Raw genomic sequence first — 9,027 nt, forward strand, 5'->3', positions numbered from 1 at the left:
GCCTACCCTCTTTCCGGAGGAGGACCATTCGGGCCACCTTCCATGCGGAGGGGAATCGCCCGGCCTCCAGGCAGCGGTCGAATAGCTCCCGGAGGCCGTCACCCAGGACGTCCGCGGCCAAGACCAAGACTCGGCCGGGCACTCCCGAAGGACCCGGGGCAGTATCCTTCGCCCCGAGTCTTCGGATGGCCGCGGCTAGCTCCCCAGCCGAGACCCCCAGCTCCGCGGACCAGGTGGTCGGGTCCGCAGAGGGACGTGGCCCGCTCTCCCCCACGATCGGGAAGAGCGTGTCGACCACGTCCCTCAAGAGCTGGGGGTCGAGACCCTCGGTGATCGGGGGCGCCCATGGCCGGAGTTTATTCAGAACTATCCGGTATGGGCGCCCCCATGGATCCCGCTCGAGGGTCTCGAGGAGCTCCTTCCAGCTCTGGGCCTTGGCCCGTTTGATGGCGACCTGCAGAGCCCTCTTTCCCGCGCGATAGGACTCGTACAGTTCCGCCGCCCTAGCCCGCGCGCCGTCGTCGCCGTTCCGTCCGGCCCGACGACGCGCGCGGGTGTACTGGCGTCGGGCCCGGACGCATGCTGTCCGCAATTCCCCGATTTCGCCCGACCACCAGTACACCGCCCGACGAGGAGACCGCGGCCCGGCCCGGGGCATCGCCGCGTCGCAAATGCGCGCGACGGCGCTCCCGAGCCGAGCCACGGCCTCCTCCAGGTCGGGCAGCCTGGTCTCCCGTCGAGGCCAGGTTTCGGCCAGAGCGGCTGCCACCAGGACGTCCTTGTCAAGGCGCCGAAGCGCCCATCTGCGTGGTGGTGGTGGGGCGCTACCCGCTCCCGGGCGGAGGCGTCGGTGCGGGGCCGCGGCGGCCTCGGGGGAGGTCAAGACCACGCGGATATACCGGTGGTCCGATAATGTCTCCTCCCCCACCACCACGTCCCACCCGGACACCATACGCGCGGCGCCGGGGGATCCAAACGTCAAATCCACTATGGACCCTCCCCCGCGCCGCACGCACGTCAGCTCCGACCCCCGGTTAATCAACCGGAGGTCGAAGCCCGCCGCCCAGTCGCCCAGAGCCTCGCCCCTCCGATTGGTCCTGGGGGACCCCCATGCCACAGACCAGGCATTGAAGTCCCCCAGGACCAGCACCGGCCGGGGCGCAATCCTTGTGAGGCACGCCCCCACCCCGGCCAGGTACTGCTCGAAGGCAGCAAGGCCGCAGTTGGGCGAAACGTAGCACCCCACCACGGCGACTCCCCCCCACTGGACGGCGACGAATCCCGCCCCGCTCTCCAGTAAGGAGAACGGAGGGGACCCGTCACCGCCCTGCCACACAGCCGCCACCAAGCCGCCCGCATCCCCCATCCAATGCGGATGGTCGGGGACGCGGTACGGCTCGGCGGCGACTGCCAGACCACCCCCCCACTCCGCCAGCGTCTGACACATCAGGTCCTGCGCTGCACGGCAGTGGTTGAGGTTGGCCTGCAGGAGGAGGCGGGGAGCCATTATTTGATGGCCTCCTCACCGCCTCCTGGTGGCACCTCCGTGAGGACGGCGGCGGGGCCGATGTCCACCTCCATCGCGGACACCAACGCCGTCGCCGCCTCCGACCTCTTCCTTGCGGCCGTCGCGTCGGTCGCGGCCAGGTCCGCGGGCGCCGCGGCGCTCGCAGCTGGGGCCGCTCTCACCGGCGCCGGGAGCGGCCCCGGCGCCCCCCTCCTCTGCCCTCGTCGGGATGGGGGGGGTACATTGCTTCCCCCCCATTCGGTGCGCGGCGGGTCTCCCCATGTCCGCACACAGCGGGCACTTGGGGGCCGCCGCGCAGTGGCTCGCGCGGTGGCCTTCGGCACCGCAGCGGTAACAAGCACCGCTGCGGTCCACCGCGGAGGTGCACCGCTGCCTGACATGGCCCGTCTCCAGGCAGCGGTAGCACTGGAGTGGGCGTTGGGCGAGGACCTCGATCCTCGCCGACACCCACCCCACCACGATCCTCCCGACTGCTTCTAACTTCCGGGCAGCCGGAAGAGGGCACCGTGCCCACACCGCTCCCAGGCCGGAGGAGGACCGCCGGACCTCCCCGGTCCGGATGTCCCCCTCAGAGCAGCCACCGGCCTGGGCCAGCGCCCTGGCCACCTCCTCCCGGGTGACCGAGTCGTCCAGCCCACAAACGCGCAGCTCCGCGCTCTTTGTGGGCCGGGCGACCCTGACACCCCGGGGTGCCAAGGCCTCGCCCAGCTTTTCGGCCAGTCGGTCCGCCCTGGCTGCGTTGTCGGGGCCGCTCACGCGCAGCATGAGCGCCCCCGTAACCGCCCATCTCGGGCGGACCGACTCGATGGCGAGTGCGGCCAAGGATATCTTTTCCTTGGCCGCCGCCATCACCTCCCCGTAGGAGACGCCCCCCCCCCCTCCGGGACGGTCAGCATGACTGCTGCCGTTGAAGGGGGGCGTCCCAGACGGGGCTTCGCCCTCCCCGCCTTTCCGTCCCTCTTCGGGGCAACCGGCGGGGGAGGCGGCGGCACCCGGGCCGCCCTCCTCGCCGTCCTTCCCGCCCTTCGGCCAAGGACCTCGGTCCACAAGGGACCGGATGGGGGCGGCGGCGGAGGCATTTGTGCCCCCGCCGTCTCCCCCACCACGGCACCCTTGCCCTTCGTCTTTGCCGCAGGGCCCGGAACCGCGATGGTCCCCCCCTGCGGTCCCCCGCCCCTCGGTTGTTTCCCGGGCCCGGTCCTCCCTCCCGCCGGCGCTCCGTCCTTGGGGCGAAGCGCCGCCCGTATTTCCCCCCGGATGACGGCCATCATGGCCGCCATCTTGGCGTCCATGAGGAGCTCGATGCTCCTCGTGGACGCCGCTGGCGTGGGGGGAGCTCCCGCTTTCCCTCCCCCACACGTGCATACGCCCGTCGGCCCCGGATGAGGGCGCCTCCTAAGGGCGTCCGATTCCCTCCGCAAGCAGGCCAGCTCGTCCTGCAGCGTCTCCACACGCTGCCTTAGCTGGGCGTTCGTGCACTCCAAGGCAGCTGGTACACGGCGTCCCAGCTCCTGGAGAGCCCTCCGCGCCTCCGTCGCGGCCTGGCCAACCGACCTCGCGGAGGCTGTAGTCAGCCCTCGCGAGGTGGTGGCCACCTTCTCAATAGACCTCAGGGACGAGGCAATACGGGCCGATACATGGGCCGTATCCTCGTCCCTGAGGTCCTCCTCCCCGTCGGTCACCGTGAGCAACGGTGGAGCAGCGGACGTGGACGGATCTTCCTCCGTCCTCCGCCCCTCCACCGTCCTGCGCCTCTTTACGCCCGCGGCGCTGGTCGCGGACGCCAGGGACGAGACCGACGCCGTCTCGTCCCCCTCCTCGAACGGCGCCGGGTGGGGCACGAGTGCCCCCTCCGTCGCCACCCCTCGCGCCACGCGCACCGTCCCCCCTCCCCCTTTTTTTTTTTTTGAGTTTGTTTTATCCATTTTGGATCCCACGAGTAGGTCGGAACGTAAGTCGACCCGGGCAGAGCCGCCATACCCGGGCAGGCCTAAATACTCCGGGGGGTCGGCAGGTACCCCGGAGTTGGCCGCTTGGGATTGGGGCCTCCCCCCCAACCACGCATCCCATCACCGCGCACCGCAGCTTAGGATTGGAGGGCAATTTATAGAGTTACCATCCTCGCGGCCCGGGCGGTAAAGCCAAGGCCCCCGTCCCTCCTGCCGTCACGTACCACTGTCAAAGCCAAAAGAGGAATTGGGAGTGGGTCGTTGCGACGACCAACAGGAGTCTTACGGTGTGGTTTGGCATCGGGCACCTCGGGTTTGCCAGTCCCGTACTGTAGCAAAAAGCTACAGCCCCTGAGGGATCCCCTCGAAACTTAGACTCACATCGAACAAAATCCACCTACGATTCCCTTCTTCTCTTCTTCTCTTCTACAAACACCTCCAATCCCCGAACACATTATCTTCCTTCTAACCCTTGTGTGTTCGTCCACCGAGTACGTTAGCTCCCCGTCGTCGTACAGATCGAACCATCTTCTCTGCCACCTCTTGGTCCGATTCAGGGGATTCGAGAAGTCCCAGCCGGGGGCGACGAACAGGTATCCGCATTTTGAAATCTTCCTCGTGGCCCTGTTACATTCCAGAGCCTCCGCGCTGTGCTCCTCCTTCTGCTTGAAGCAGCTGCTGCACTTGCTCTTGTTGAATATGTTCGGCGCGAACTTCCTGCACTCGGCGCCGGTGCCACGGACGCCCGCCGTGCCGCCCGACATCGCGACACGTGCGAATTAACCGCGACGACCGGACAGCATCGTTCGCCTCTCGTCCCCTTCCCTTCGTCCGCCGTTACGAACCACGGCAAGCTTCTCCGCGTGTTCGATTCCTCTTCTTCCGCTGTTGCGCCCGTCCCGGAACAACAAGTTTTATTTACGCGCGATTTCGTTCCGTTGATACGCGCATATGATACGCGCGGACGCGTCACCGAGTAGTCGCCGGCCAGTCTTCGTGCCCGTTACATTAACGGATCGAGTTAACAGGATTTCGTATTCTCGTTCCGAGCAAGGATCACACTTCGGGTATTCGTTCCTTTTTTTTTTTTTTTTTTAACTCGGTGACGTCGGCGAGAATCTCGCGATATATCGATTCCCGCTACCGCGATCGAATGTAACGCGCCAATTTGTCGAAAGTACCGCGTATCGCGATAATCCGATAATCCGATAATCCGATAATCCGATAATCCGATAATCCGATAATCCGCGGGGCACTTCCGCCCAGCGTGTTCCGTCCCGCTTTTGTTTACACGACCGGGACGAGTATACGAGACAAGGACTCGTCGGAATTTCGTATGAATACGTAATGAATACGCGAGCGCGTCGCGCGTCGCGCGTGTTTACGATGTGTTTATGTCACGAGGACGGAAGGGAAACACGCGCGTATACGATGCTGTTGTCAACATCGACGCGATTCGTTCGCGAAACGATCGTTCCAAATCCGATAGCAGGTGACTGTTCTCTGTCCTTGTTTTCCACCGTTCGTTCGCCCGTGCCCCGCGGTCCGTGTTTCTTGTTGACAATCTTTTCTCCGTGACCTGCTCCGAAAGAGCACGTGGATCGAACGCGACACTCCGAATCACACGAAGCTATTATAGACACACCCGCGTGCACCCGTAGTTAACGTGTCGCAGCACCGTTCACCGATGAACTCTCGATTGTTCAACGAATCGAATCGAACCCTCGTACGCACGTGCGTGCGATTCGCGTGTACGGGTCTTACCTTTTCAATGCGAACAACACAACGTCCCGATACGCACCACACCGTCCTTCTCCTGTCCTTGTTTTCCGCCGTTCGCTCGTGCCCCGCGGTCCGTGTTTCTTGTTGAGAACGGACACGACGACCGTACACTTTGAGCACACAGCAGCGTGTTTTAGCATGCCAGCTACACGGTGGTGTGCCTAACGTGTGGATAGCTCGAGATTTTCGTTCCGGACCGATGTGACCGGGAAGCATCACGCCGCTGGGACTTTGAAACTTTCGGCACGTATCGAACAGTTCTTCTCTATTATCTCGAGAACGGACACGACGACCGTACACTTTGAGCACACAGCAGCGTGTTTTAGCATGCCAGCTACACGGTGGTGTGCCTAACGTGTGAATAGCTCGAAATTTTCGTTCCGGACCGATGTGACCGGGAAGCAACACGCCGCTGGGACTTTGAAACTTTCGGCACGTATCGAACAGTTCTTCTCTATTATCTCGAGAACGGACACGACGACCGTACACTTTGAGCACACAGCAGCGTGTTTTAGCATGCCAGCTACACGGTGGTGTGCCTAACGTGTGGATAGCTCGAAATTTTCGTTCCGGACCGATGTGACCGGGAAGCAACACGCCGCTGGGACTTTTTTTTTTTTTTTTTTTTTTTTTTTTTAACGTGGGGGAAATCTTCGAAAGACCCCCCCGCCGCCAGGGGAGGGGCGGGGGGAGTGTGGGATTCCCCGCGCCCGGAAGGAAACCCATCGGGCGCGGGACCTACCCACTAAAACCCACCACGGTGGCCATCCTCGCACTATGCAGGGGGAGCACCTGGGACCGAAGACATCATAACATCAGGTGCTCCCCCGTGCAGGGCTCTCGCGCCCGTGTCCTCCCGTTCCAGGGAAGGGAGGGGGTACTTCACCCTCCCTTCCCTGTTTTCTCCTCGGCGCTCTGGCGCCCGACGTCGGAGCAGGGCCACACTGCTCCGACGTCCCACTCCCGGGGGCCGCCCGAGGGCGGCCGCGAGTCCCACACTCGCGACCGCCCACGGCCCCCATAGCCGCGCCGGGGGCACGGCCCTGGGACCGTGCCGTCGGCGCGGCCGCACCCCGGCTCGTACGATCCCGAGGGCGGCTCTGGCCTCTCCGCCCTCGAGAGCGTCGCCGTCCCTTACTCTACCCACCCCTCAGACGACGGGCGGTGGCACGAGCCTCAAGGGCTACGCACCCCCGCCCGCCGCTCTCAGGGTGGCCTCCCCGGCCCTTCCGGAGGCCCACCCGCCCCCGGCCTCGGACGGGGCCTCGCTCGCGGTCTCCCGCTCTCGCGAATGCGGCTCGCGGCCTCCTTCTGCGAGATTACCTCCTCGCAGAAGGAGGCCACGGCCCGCCACTTCGTCTCGCTGCCGAGCATGGCCTGTACCACGCCCGGCAGCGATAGGTCCGCCCCAATCACGGCCGTGAGGACACGGCGCTCCACCCCCCAGGCCGGACACACCTCGAGGGTGTGTTGCGCCGTGTCCTCGTCCGCTGGACAGTGCCAGCAGCGCGCCGCCTCTTCCACACCGATCCGGCACAGGTACTGACCGAAGCATCCGTGCCCGGACAGCACCTGCACCAACCGGTAGGTGAGTGAGCCGAAGCGCCTACCCAGCCACTCAAACAGGACCGGCCGGATAGCCCGGACAGTCCTCTGGCCGAACAACGGCTCGGCCAGCCGCTGCTGCCAAAGCTGCAGCATGGACTCCCGGGCCTGGCGCCTGAGGGCCTCCACCTCGCATCCCGCCAGGACCACCCCATCCTCGCGGGCGCGCATGCGGCCCTCGTAGAAAGCCGCATGCGCGCCCGCGATCAAGTCCGCCGGGGGTAGCCCTGACAGGACGCTCGCCGCCTCATACGAAACGGTCCGGTACCCCCGGGCGATCCGCAATGCAAGCCGCCTTTGAACCCGGCGCAGCAATACCTTGCTGCGCCGGGAGGCGGCCAGGTCGCCCGCCCACACGGGGGCCCCGTATAGGGCCACCGAGTGGACCATTCCCGCGTAGAGGCGGCGAACCCGGTCACTCGGGCCCCGCAGGTTGGGGAGGATACGGCCCAAAGCGCCAACTATCCTCTCCAACCGCGGGGCCAGGGCCCGGAAATGACCCTCGAAGCGCCAGTGGCTGTCGAGGTGAAGTCCCAGATATTTCATCTGAGACCTCACCTCGACGTCTGTCTCACCCACCCGGATCAGGGGGGGAGGCGGCTCTCCCCGGGGTCTATACATCCCGAGTACCTCGGTTTTGTGGAGAGCCACCTCCAAACCGATCCCCCTGATCCGGGAGACGACGCGCCGGGCACCGTCCTCGGCGGCCCGAACAGCCCCCCTCCAGTCCCCCCCGACGGCCAACAACAAGGTGTCGTCCGCGTAGCACGTCAGACTGACGCCGTCGGGGAGGTCTTCGGCCCGCAGGACGGTGTCGTACCCGAGGTTCCACAGCAGGGGTCCTAACACCGACCCCTGCGGAACCCCGGAGTACACCGCTCTCCTCTCCGTCCCGCACCGGCCCGGATACTCGATCCACCTGTCGCGGAGGTAGTCCTCGACGACTGCCCTAAGGTAGGCGGGGACTCGATGTTCCTCAAGCCCCCGCCTAATCGCCTCCCAGGGTAGGGTGTTAAACGCATTGGCGATGTCCAAGGACACCGCCAATGCCACCCCACCCCGGGAGACCGCCGAGGCCGAGAGGGACCGGACGCGTCGAATCGCGTCGATCGTCGACCGGCCCTCCCGGAACCCGAACTGGCACTCCGCCAGCCCGGGCCCACCCCGCGACAGGTGCCCGACGATGCGGGCCGCCACGACTCTTTCCAGGAGCTTGCCCACATCGTCGAGCAGGCAAATCGGCCGGTACGCGGACGGAGAGTCCGCGGGCCTACCCTCTTTCCGGAGGAGGACCATTCGGGCCACCTTCCATGCGGAGGGGAATCGCCCGGCCTCCAGGCAGCGGTCGAATAGCTCCCGGAGGCCGTCACCCAGGACGTCCGCGGCCAAGACCAAGACTCGGCCGGGCACTCCCGAAGGACCCGGGGCAGTATCCTTCGCCCCGAGTCTTCGGATGGCCGCGGCTAGCTCCCCAGCCGAGACCCCCAGCTCCGCGGACCAGGTGGTCGGGTCCGCAGAGGGACGTGGCCCGCTCTCCCCCACGATCGGGAAGAGCGTGTCGACCACGTCCCTCAAGAGCTGGGGGTCGAGACCCTCGGTGATCGGGGGGGCCCATGGCCGGAGTTTATTCAGAACTATCCGGTATGGGCGCCCCCATGGATCCCGCTCGAGGGTCTCGAGGAGCTCCTTCCAGCTCTGGGCCTTGGCCCGTTTGATGGCGACCTGCAGAGCCCTCTTTCCCGCGCGATAGGACTCGTACAGTTCCGCCGCCCTAGCCCGCGCGCCGTCGTCGCCGTTCCGTCCGGCCCGACGACGCGCGCGGGTGTACTGGCGTCGGGCCCGGACGCATGCTGTCCGCAATTCCCCGATTTCGCCCGACCACCAGTACACCGCCCGACGAGGAGACCGCGGCCCGGCCCGGGGCATCGCCGCGTCGCAAATGCGCGCGACGGCGCTCCCGAGCCGAGCCACGGCCTCCTCCAAGTCGGGCAGCCTGGTCTCCCGTCGAGGCCAGGTTTCGGCTAGAGCGGCTGCCACCAGGACGTCCTTGTCAAGGCGCCGAAGCGCCCATCTGCGTGGTGGTGGTGGGGCGCTACCCGCTCCCGGGCGGAGGTGTCGGTGCGGGGCCGCGGCGGCCTCGGGGGAGGTCAAGACCACGCGGAT

This window comes from Ptiloglossa arizonensis, unplaced genomic scaffold, assembly GCF_051014685.1.
Source record: "Ptiloglossa arizonensis isolate GNS036 unplaced genomic scaffold, iyPtiAriz1_principal scaffold0069, whole genome shotgun sequence".
NCBI lineage: Eukaryota > Metazoa > Arthropoda > Insecta > Hymenoptera > Colletidae > Ptiloglossa > Ptiloglossa arizonensis.